Consider the following 11712-nt stretch of genomic DNA (forward strand, 5'->3'; position numbering starts at 1 on the left):
CATCACTCGCCAAAGGAGCTTCATTCGAATCATCACTATCGCTCCCAAAATCCACGACTCGACGCCTATAGCGACGACCAATGGGATTCGCTTCATCAACAGTAGGGCAAATATTAATATTGTTACGCACTTCTACATCGTCACTCCACGATGCAATAATTTCTCGCCGACCAACACTTCCCCCATTGAAAAAAACACGCGAATCAGCACCCTCGAAAATTTGCCCGTCAATTTCGCCCGAACCGGACTCAAAACCGACCTCTAACGCGCCCCCACGCGCGCGCGTGGTCCCAAAAGGGTCCGAACCACGCGCGCGCACGTCACCCGCCTGCCCAGTGACACGTGCACCCCCCCTACTGGCCCCCGCGCGCGCGTCCGATTCACCAAACCCTCCAGACGCGCGCGCGCGTCTCTGCAAAACCTGCCCAATCACGCGCCCGCCAACGCCACCTGGACCAGTAGCGCGCGCGCGTCCAGCCAACTCGCCAACCGACGCGCGCGCGCCTCTTTCTCTCTCCTCCACCGACGCGCGCGTGCGTCTATCGGGTGGCGTGCCCGACGCGCTTCCCACCTCGACTGCTGGCCCACGTGGTCGGCAATCCTTCCCTCTCTCCTCCTCGATCCGGGTGCCAGCAGCCGGCTCCGCGGCTTCACTCGGCTCAAGACCCGCCTCGAAGCGCGCGCCCTCTCTCACAGGGGACCGGCCGGCTTCTTGGCTCAAGCCAACAGCCGTAACACCTGTTACACCTCCCTTTTTATTTTCAGCTCGTAAATTTCCTACTGCAGATCCAGTTTCTACACCCGATAATATAAGTTTATCGCGTTCCATACCCACCGTACCAAAAGTTTTCTTACCCCCTTCCACCGGATCTCGAAGTTTAATTCGTAAAGATTTCGAATTACCCGAGTTCGACATGAGATAAAAATTTTCTCAGAAGAAATAATCAAGAAACAAAAAAATTCTACTCTACCGATATATAAGAGAAAGCAGAAGAAGACCTAAGGTTAAAGATACATACCCATATCTATTACGCAAGAGTTGAAGTTTAATTCTTTCCACCACAAAAGGAGTATATTTATTTGGCCCCTGGTATATTATTTAAAACCCTTAAATATATACCTCGCTGCCAAATAAATACAATTATTCCTTATTTAAATTAAGGAATTAATTCACCACCAACGGAAACAATTCACTCCACGACGCAATTAACTCTCGACACGACCCGGTTCCCTCTACACAAGTCCCCGTCTCGAATCGAGAGTTGGGGGGCTTAATGATATACCTAATTGGGCCGACCCAATGGACCCCAATTTATTTAATAATTAGGCCCAATACACGAAAGTATTCGGGCCCATTACACGAAAGCCCAAGCACCTTCAAAGTAAGGCTTGGGCCCAACAAAATAAGCCCAACTTAATCAACGACATATAAATAGAAGTTTTATTCATTTTGAAAAGGTACGTTCTCATTATTGATAATCCAACACGAGTTTATTCTCTCTACTCTCTCTACGATCCGTACATCTGACTTGAGCGTCGGAGGGGTTTCCGCCGGATCAACCCCCGGCTTAGTTCACGTGTGCTATTTTCGCAGGGATCTCAGGAGCATCGAATTGACTAGCTACTGATCAGCTTTGCTCTCCCAGCTCGTTTTCTACATTATCCTAGGTGAGCTAAACTTTAGCATCATCAATACTAAAAAAAGTGATTAATTAAGATAAGATGAGGAGTTTATTTAGACATAACTTCATAATAAATAATTAATTAAAATTGATAGTTGAGCAAATGCTAAAGTAAGACTGAAACTAAATTAATGACCCCACTTAAATAAAAATATTTTTTCGATTCTGCTTTGATGAAAATATATTAAGACAAATATAATTTTGTTAGTTCCGACTCTATTATTTTAATTTATAGATATTTAAATGTATACGTATAAGATTTTTGCTACGTATATTATAGTTTAGTAGCGTGTATTAGAAGAAGTTACGGATACCACATATCTATATATAATATAAAAAGAGAATCTATGCCCTCAATGATTGACATGTGGCAAATGATGATGTCATTTGTCAAAATTGCTTAGTTGGAGTTCAATTGATTAGGTGGATTCTGCAATTGATTAGATGGCATTTTTATTTATGGATGTTTTTAAGTTTTTTCCTATTTTACATTTACACAATCATTTAATAATTACCACATGTATATATATTATTTCCAAAGTTAATATTTTACAAATTCGAAAAAAAAAAAATCTTATTTATATTTTCAGTATTTCAAAATATATTTATTCAAATAAATTCATGAAACTCAATTGTTTTACGAATATTCAAATAATTTTCATAAATTTTTTTTTAAATATTAAAATATTAAAATAAAGGAATATGTTTTTTTTTTAATTTTCAATATTTTAGAATATTCGAATATCCATTCCATTAAAAATAATAATAAAAAATATTTTAGTTTTTAATTGAAGTATTTAATAAATATATTTTTAAATTTTCAGTATTTCAAAATACATTTATTGAAAAAATTCATGATACTCAATTTTTTAAGAATATTCAAATAATTTTCAGAAAAAAATATTTTTTTAATATTCAAATATCAAAATAAAGGAATACGTTTGTATCTTTTTTTTTTTTAATTTTCGATATTTTGGAATATTCGAATATCCATTCAATAATAAAAATTATTGACAAAAATGTTTTATTTTTATATTGTACTGTTTAATAAATATATAATATTTTTGTTAATAATAATTTAAAAATTGCGTATTTATATTATACGTTCAAAGAATATACTGGATTAATTTATAAAATTTATTTTTTATTAATACATTATTATATTAAGACGACGATTGTATGAATACATTATTATATTTTGAATTTTTTTAATTTTTCAGATTTCAAATTAAAATCGATTATTTTAATCTGAAATTGAATTTTTTCGGAATACATTATTATATTTTGAATTTTTTTTTAATTTTCAGATTTCAAATTAAATTGATTATTTTAATCTGAAATTAAAAAAAAATTGGAATACATTATTATATTTTGAATTTTTTTTATTTTCAGATTTCAATTTAAAATTGATTATCTATATCTATATCTATATAATATATAAATGGGAATAGACAATTGAAGTTTTTACATCTTCAAATTTGATCCTACTTTTATTTACTTTCTTTTATTTTGGTTTACTTGCCTTTTGTATTATATATTCCATTGAATTTAATTATCATCTCCACAAAACCGAATCTTCTTTGTTTTTTCCATATATTTTAATGCTCAATATATTACACATTTTATTACATAATTTATATAGATACTTCCACCAAATTTGATTAACTTTACATTTTTAACAAATTTCTGATTTTATGTTATTTTTTATGCTTTTATTTCAATAAATTGTATTATATTTATTTATTTATTTTCACTATTTTGTAAATAAAACTCGATTTATCACTCTTTTGTATTTGATTTTATTTTCATTTTTTATTTCCATTTTTGCCCCACATTTTTCTAATATATATTTATATAATATATAAAAGATGAATTTTACTATCAATTTATTGACATTTGTCAATTTTATTATGTTATATATCCCGAATTTCATCCCATTTGTCAATTTGATTGGTGGGAAAAATAGCAAAAAACATGTCATCAATACATTTCATTTACATTCCACATCATTTTTGGAAATTAGTAGTATTACCATTAATTCAGCTCTATTAATCCAACTCTGCTTAATTATACAAATGATCATTCAAATCTTACCAATAAGGAAACCATATATCCATTTCTCTCTCTCTTTTTTTTTTTCTCCGAGTAAATATGGTCATTTCTCATTTTCATTTATTTTAAATTACCAGCCAAGATATCAAACAATTATATCTATTTATATTGGTATAGTTAAAGAAAATCTTTGAATTTTATTTACCATTAACCACATAATACATGGGATAACATAACAAATAAATTTATCTATTTTTGAAATTCAAATTCCTTCCTTCCTTTACAGCAATCTTGCATTAATTATAATATTATTTTCCTTATATATAATTTCCACTCGAGCTATAAAATGGGCATCCGACGCCTTCACTTTCATCATTGTTCGTATCCGTTCCGTTTTATATTTGTTTATTCGTGTAATGTTATTTTTTTCTTTATTCTACATTCGTTACTTTGTTATTTCCCGTATTATGTATTTTACTTGACCATATACTTTAAAAAGGTGTTATTTTGATGAAGATTTGATCATGTTTCACCCTTGCAGATAAATGATCGAGGTCGAGAAACTAATAGGATCGTCTCACACTTGGGGAATGTTAATTCAATGTATGATATAAAAAGTGATTTTTTTTTTTTTTTACGCGTTGACTTATTTTTTTCGTACTCCTTTGTCTTAGTTCGCTTCATTACTTTTTAATTATTGTTTTATCATTTTATTTACTGTTTTGCAAATACCGAGATGAGATTTGAGTTTTTTTTGCATCATCATCACATTACTACTACGGTGGTTGATTCACCTTTGCCATTTTTCTTAATATATGTTTTAAAAAAAATAATTTGATTTATTTTTTCAATTCTCTTTGTAGCATTTGAGTAACTCTTTTGTTAAAACTGCTGAATAGTAATTCTTTGTAGCATTTTTTTAATATATGTTGAAATTAGGTTTTAGTTTTTTTTCCTTTTTTCATTTTTATTTTCATATCGATTACTATACAAATTAATTTACGGTTTGATTTTTTATTTAGTTTTTTTATGCACATATAATAATTCAATTTTTGCATACATATCATTCTAACTTTGTTTTGTTTATGTTTTACAGATATGAGTTACAGTAAGTTTAAAAGATATTTCGAATGATAAATCAAATGGTATGCGCCATTCTATGATTTCCTCATTTTATTTTGATTTTCATTAGTTTATTATGTATATTTTTTACTTTTCTAATCACATATTATTCCATTTGGCTGTACATGATTATAACAATTGTTGTCTTTAATACATATGTTTACATCTTATCATTGAATATTGATTTTTTTCAAATTAATTCGATATTTTATATCTTTTATGTTAACATATAACTAACTCCATCTTAATATATGGTTACATCAAATAATTATTTTTGTTAAATTTTAGTGGAAGATTCGGTATCATAAACCATGGTGATTGTTGCCAAAATTATATCCATTCTTTTAAGAGGCTAGACTGTTAAGTACTGTCCAAACCTCATCTACTAAGTTATAGTGGAAAATTAATCAATAATCGTTTTTCTTGATTTCATTCAATCTTCATGATGTAACTTTAATATTAGTATTTCTTTTGGCTATGTTGTTTTTCATAACAACGACTCATCTTAAATTATTTTTACATGTTTTTATTAGTAAGAATTTGCATGTAGCTTTTAAAATTATGTTATACCATACTGTCATACATAATGGATTCTCAAATTCTCTGTTCTACCTCTTATTGGAACTAAATTATTTATATTTTGTCGCCATGCTTCCATATTTTTTCACTCTTTTCTATATTCTCTATTTTTTCGATTTTATAGATGGTACATCTGCTGAAATATACCGGACGATCTTAACTATTAATCTACACATAATATAACACTCGTGTATGTGTGCTTAATGATTGATTTTTTATATAGATCAATGTTTTAAAACTACCGGATGTGTTACACAAGGTCTAACATTTTATATACTATTTTCCCCTATGTTTCAATTTTTTCATTGCCATATCTTCTCCCTAATTTCTTCTATTTTTTCTCATTCTCTTTTTTCAGTTCCGTTCTCTCAAGCCCCATTTCTCTTATTTTTTAATTAGTTTTCCTTTATTTTCTGAAAAAAGAAATAATAATAATAATAATAATAATAATAATAATAATAATAATAATAATAATAATAATAATAATAATAATAATAATAATAATAATAATAATAATAATAATAATAATAATAATAATAATAATAATAATAATAATAATAATAATAATAATAATAATAATAATAATAATAATAATAATAATAATAATAATAATAATAATAATAATAATAATAATAATAATAATAATAATAATAATAATAATAATAATAATAATAAATTAACGTTTTTTTTCATTTTTATTATTAACATGCAATTGTTTTCTTATTTTAGCACCATATGGTTGGGTACAGTTATGCTTATTTGTTTTTTCATTTATTGTAATAGATTAGTCATTTGCTATATTGTAACGATTTTCCTATTTACTTTGTTGTTTCCTTCATTTTTTCAGTCGTTGAATTAAAGATGTTATATAAAATACTAGGAATGTTATGTTTGATTAATATTAACGATTTGTTTTGCCATCTTTAAAAATTAATTTTTTTTGGTCCCTAAACACACATATAAAACCCTCATACTACCTCATTCATCCACACCATGCGAATTCCTTCACATCACGACTCAATTTATATTTTTTTTTTCTCTTTCATTTTGTTCTTTTATTTTATTTCTTTATATTTATGTTCATTTTTACCCGGTCTTATACTGATGGAGATATAAAGCACTATGGACAAGTGGATTGATGTTACAAATGTATGTTTATGTGTTTTATGCTTATCGAATATTTTTTGTTCTCATGTTTTATATATTTATGTCTCATTCTCCCATATTGTTTAATGGTATGATTGTTTGTTTGTTTATTTATTTAGTGCATTGTTTATTGGTTGATTGATATAGCATAATCGAGCAATACGGTTTAACGTGTAATACTACTCATTACGAGGATTTATTATCTGACATGTACAAGGATGTAAGATCTAATAATATATATTGCCTATTAACTTTTACCGCAAACCGCAATATATTCTTCGAAATTAATCCAGTTGTCTACAAAAGTCATAATAAAATTGTCCTTTGCCATTACTTTTTGTATAAAACAAGAATTATAAATCACATTGGCATTGATTTTTTCTATTATTTGTTAGTTAATATGAATATCAATTAATATTTATATACTTGGTTGGTTAATATATACACTATTGTTGGATAGGTATAACGACACCTTATACTATGTAATCAATTAGTCTATTTTAAATATTACGTGTGTGTGTGTGTGTGTGTGTGTGTGTGTAATCTGCAGTATTAAATGGTCAATATAAATGTTACATATAGATGATACCCACATATTTTTTCTAGATCAAATAAAATATTTAAAGATACCCACATATTTTCTCGATACCCATTATACATTGATAGTTGTATTTCCAGATTTTTGTTTCATAATTTGCTATTTACTTTCTATTACATGTGTCAATCTTCTTCTTTTCTTTTTGCTATTTCATTTATGTTTAAGTATATAAATCGTAAACTTATTTTTATTATTTATCATATACTGAGAATAATAATTAGAGACAAAAAGAAATTAATAATGAATATTAATTGATATGATTCTATATAAAGTTTAAATGGAAACTATATTTTTGACAAGTAGTAGTACCTACATTTGACACATGTTTTATGTATCTTCTTTTAATTTCTTTCAAATAATAATAATTTTTTTCAACTAACAGTAAACAAATAATCACTAATTTCATAATGCAGCAAAATTATTAAATTTAAACATTGAATTTATAATTATGTCAACATTACATACGTATGAGTATTAGTATTAGTATCAGTATTAATATCAGTATCAGTATCAGTATCGGTATTAGTATTAGTATGAGTATTAGTATTAGTATCATATCAATATCAATAATAGTATTAGTATTAATAAAAGTATCATTATCACTATGAGTATGAGTATGAGTATGAGTATGGGTTCATATGAGTATAAATATGAGTAGGGGTGGGCATTCGGGTCGGGTCGGGTTATTCGGGTTATTCGGGTCGGGTTATTCGGGTTTTTTGCAAAAAAAAAATTACCCGAACCCGACCCGAGATAACCGGGTACCCGGCAACCGGGTACCCGGCAACCGGGTACCCGGTTATTTCGGGTCGGGTTCGGGTTTTGCTATTTTCCTCTTTTTTTTTTTTTTTTTTTTTTTTTTTTTTTTTTTTTTTTTTTTTAAATAAACAATAACTAAATTTACTTAAGATATACATATATATATAATATATAACAGACATATATATATATATATATATATATATATATATATATATATATATATATATATATATCAGTGACAGTATATGTATATGTATATATATATATATATATCTTTATATATATAAAAAAAAAAAAAAAAAAAAAAAAAATTCAACCGGGTACCCGATCGGGTACCCGGGTAGGATTTCAAATACCCGGACCCGACCCGGTTTGGGAGCACCGGGTACCCGAACCCGGGAAAAACCCGGTTACGTAAAAAATTACCCGATCCGGTCGGGTAATACCCGACCGGGTCGGGTTATACCCGAATAACCCGACCCGAATGCCCACCCCTAAATATGAGTATGAGTATAATTATAAGTATGGGTATAAATACCAGTATCAGTATCAGTATCAGTATAAATATCAATATAATATCAGTATCAGTAACATTAATAGTATCAATATCAATATCAGTATCAGTATCAATATTAATATTAGTATTAGTATTAGTAATAGTATTAGTATTAGTATTAGTATTAGTATTAGTATTAGTATTAGTATTAGTATTAGTATTAGTATTAGTATTAGTATTAGTATTAGTATTAGTATTAGTATTAGTATTTGTATTAATATTAATATTAGTATTAGTATGAGTATGAGCATCAATATTAGTATCACTATGAGCATCAGTATTAGTATATATTAGTATTAGTATAACAGTATCAGTATCAATATTAATATTAGTATTAGTATTAGTATTAGTATTAGTATTAGTAATAGTATTAATATCAATATTAATATTAGTATTAATATTAGTATTAGTATAAATATTAGTATTAGCATTAGTATGATATTAGTATTAGTTTCAGTATTAGTATTAGTATCAATATCAGTATTAGTATGCGTATCACTATCAGTATTAGTATCATTATCAATAACAACATCAGTATCATTATGAGTATGAGTATGAGTATCAGTATCAGTATCAATATCTGATCAATATCTGTATCAATATTTGTATGAGTATTGGTATGAATATTGGTATTAATATTGGTATTAGTATTAATAATAGTATTAGTATCAGTATCAATATCAGTATCCATATGTGTATGTGTATCAGTATGTGTATTAATATTAGGATCAATATTAATATCCGTAGCAGTATCACAATCAGTATCAATATCAATATCAGTATTATTATCATTATTATTATTATTATCATTATAAGTATTATTATTAGTATTCGAAGTCATATTAGTCTTGGCGTTTTAGCACATTAGCATTAGCATTAGTATTAGTATTAGTATTAGTATTAGTATTAATATTAGTATTAGTATTGGCGTTTTAGTATAAACATTAAATATTCGTATTATTATTGGCGTATTATTATTGATAGTAGTGTTGATATTAATATTAGTATTAGATTATTAGTATTAATCCAGTATCAATATTAGTATCAATAACATTATTAATTTAGTATCAGTATTAGTTATTAGTATCAGTATCACTATGAGTTAGTATCAATATCAATAACAACACCAGTATGAGTATGAGTATCAATATCAATATTTGTATGAGTATTGGTATTAGTATTAATAATAGTATTAGTATGAGTATTAGTATCAGTATCAATATCAATATCAGTATTCTTATTATTATTATTATCATTATTAGTATTCGAATTCATATTTGTCTTGGTGTATTAGCATTAACATTAGCATTAACATTAGTCTTAATATTAGTATTAGTATTAGTGGTATTATTATTAATATTAGTGCTGATTTTTTTTATTTTTTTTTTTGAGTAAATTCAAGTCTATTACAGGGGGGAGTAGGGGAGGGGGGACTCGAACGCTAGACCTTTACCCTATTGGTAAATACTAGGTACCAACTCTCCTAATGAGTGTTGGTTAATAGTAGTGTTGATATTAATGTTAGTATTAGACTATTAGTATTAATCATCGTATCAATATTAGGATTAATATTAATATTTGTATTATTAGTGTTGATTTTAGTATTAATATTAGTATTGGTATTAGTATTATCAATGTTGGTTTTAGTATTAGTAGTAGTAGTATTATCAATGTTGGTTTTAGTATTAGTGTCAATATTAGGGTGGCATGGGCAATTGTACGCCGCAATGTACAGAGTTAAAAGTAGATTTCAGATAAAGATATTTATCAATTCAGAATCGGGCGATATAACTAACTTTACGATCAATGTTGCGTTCACAAAAAGATTTTCAGCGAATATGAAGGTAAATTACAAACAAATGTATATTTTGATTCAATAAAACATTTTTTTTTTTGATATTATTTAAATGTATGTCAATTGTTCAAAGTTTTCGTTCGTTTTATTTTATCCAAAATAATTTTAAAAAAAAAATTGATCCCGTGCATCGCACGGGTGAATTACTAGTTAATTAGTAAAATTAGATTGTGTGTTGTAAATACTAAATTGTAATTAAATAATATTGAGACTGGAATTAAATATATAAATATATATAGAGGATATTGCAACATGTAGATAGATTGAGATATTGTCATAATATCTTAGCCAAAGGGAAACCTTAAACCCTGACAAAGTGAAAATCCATCCTCTGCGTGCTTCTAAAACCTTCGCAACTAACGGAATATTCTACCGAATAAGTAAAATAGGTATATCAGTTTTTTTTATTATTAATTTTTTTTAAATAGAAAAATATAAGTTATTAGTAATTATCTTTTAGTTAACATGTCCAAATCTTTACATTCAAATGCAACCTCTCTAGTAGGGGTGTTCATTCGGAAATAACTTAACGAATCGTACTCGAATTTTGGTAAATCGGAATTTTGGAACTTCATATGCAACCTCTCAAGGGCCGGCAATTGAGCCGGGCCTAACTGAATTCCAATGACTCGACCTGATTACAATTTTTAGTCGAACCTTTTTTTTCAGTGAGTCAGGCCGAGTTTGAGATATTTTACTAAATCAAATTTATTTATGAACTGAGTTTGAATTTACTATGTCTCAATCCGAATAAGACCCGATCGATTAAGTTAATAATAAAATGTATAATATATTTATTAGTTTAATGATATGGCTCAACATAAAAGTTACAACCGTTTATGGTTTCATTGTATTCACTGGAGGTGTAAATCTTGTTTATCACTTGTTTTTCATACATTTTTTTAGTCATTACAGTTATATAATAATAAAGCCCGATGTAAACCCGAATAAATACACGAAACGAGTTTGAACCTAAAGTAATGAGGCCCGATGATATATGAGCTTGAGTCAACCCAAACTCAACTCACATGGCCCGTTTGTCAACCTTAGGCCAACCCTACAAAAGAATTACAAGAAATTGTGACAAGAAAAATGAGATGATACTATTCACATAAATAGCATAAAGATTAGGGGGTCATATGCAATAACTAAAAGCTTAAAAATTAACTTATTCTAATCACAAAATCGATTGATAAAAAATAGGCTAACGTAGGAATGGTTAATGCCACATAAAAAGAGACAGAAGCCACCAAAATAAAGACACCCTCAAATCATTTGCATCATCTCTTATTTTCTCTCTAGATACCCGTGCAAATCCACCAACCAATTACCATATTTCCACGTGGGCCCCAGAAATCTA

Source organism: Erythranthe guttata, chromosome 10 (genome assembly GCF_056151865.1).
Source record: "Erythranthe guttata isolate IM_541 chromosome 10, IM_541, whole genome shotgun sequence".
Classification (NCBI taxonomy): Eukaryota; Viridiplantae; Streptophyta; class Magnoliopsida; order Lamiales; family Phrymaceae; genus Erythranthe; species Erythranthe guttata.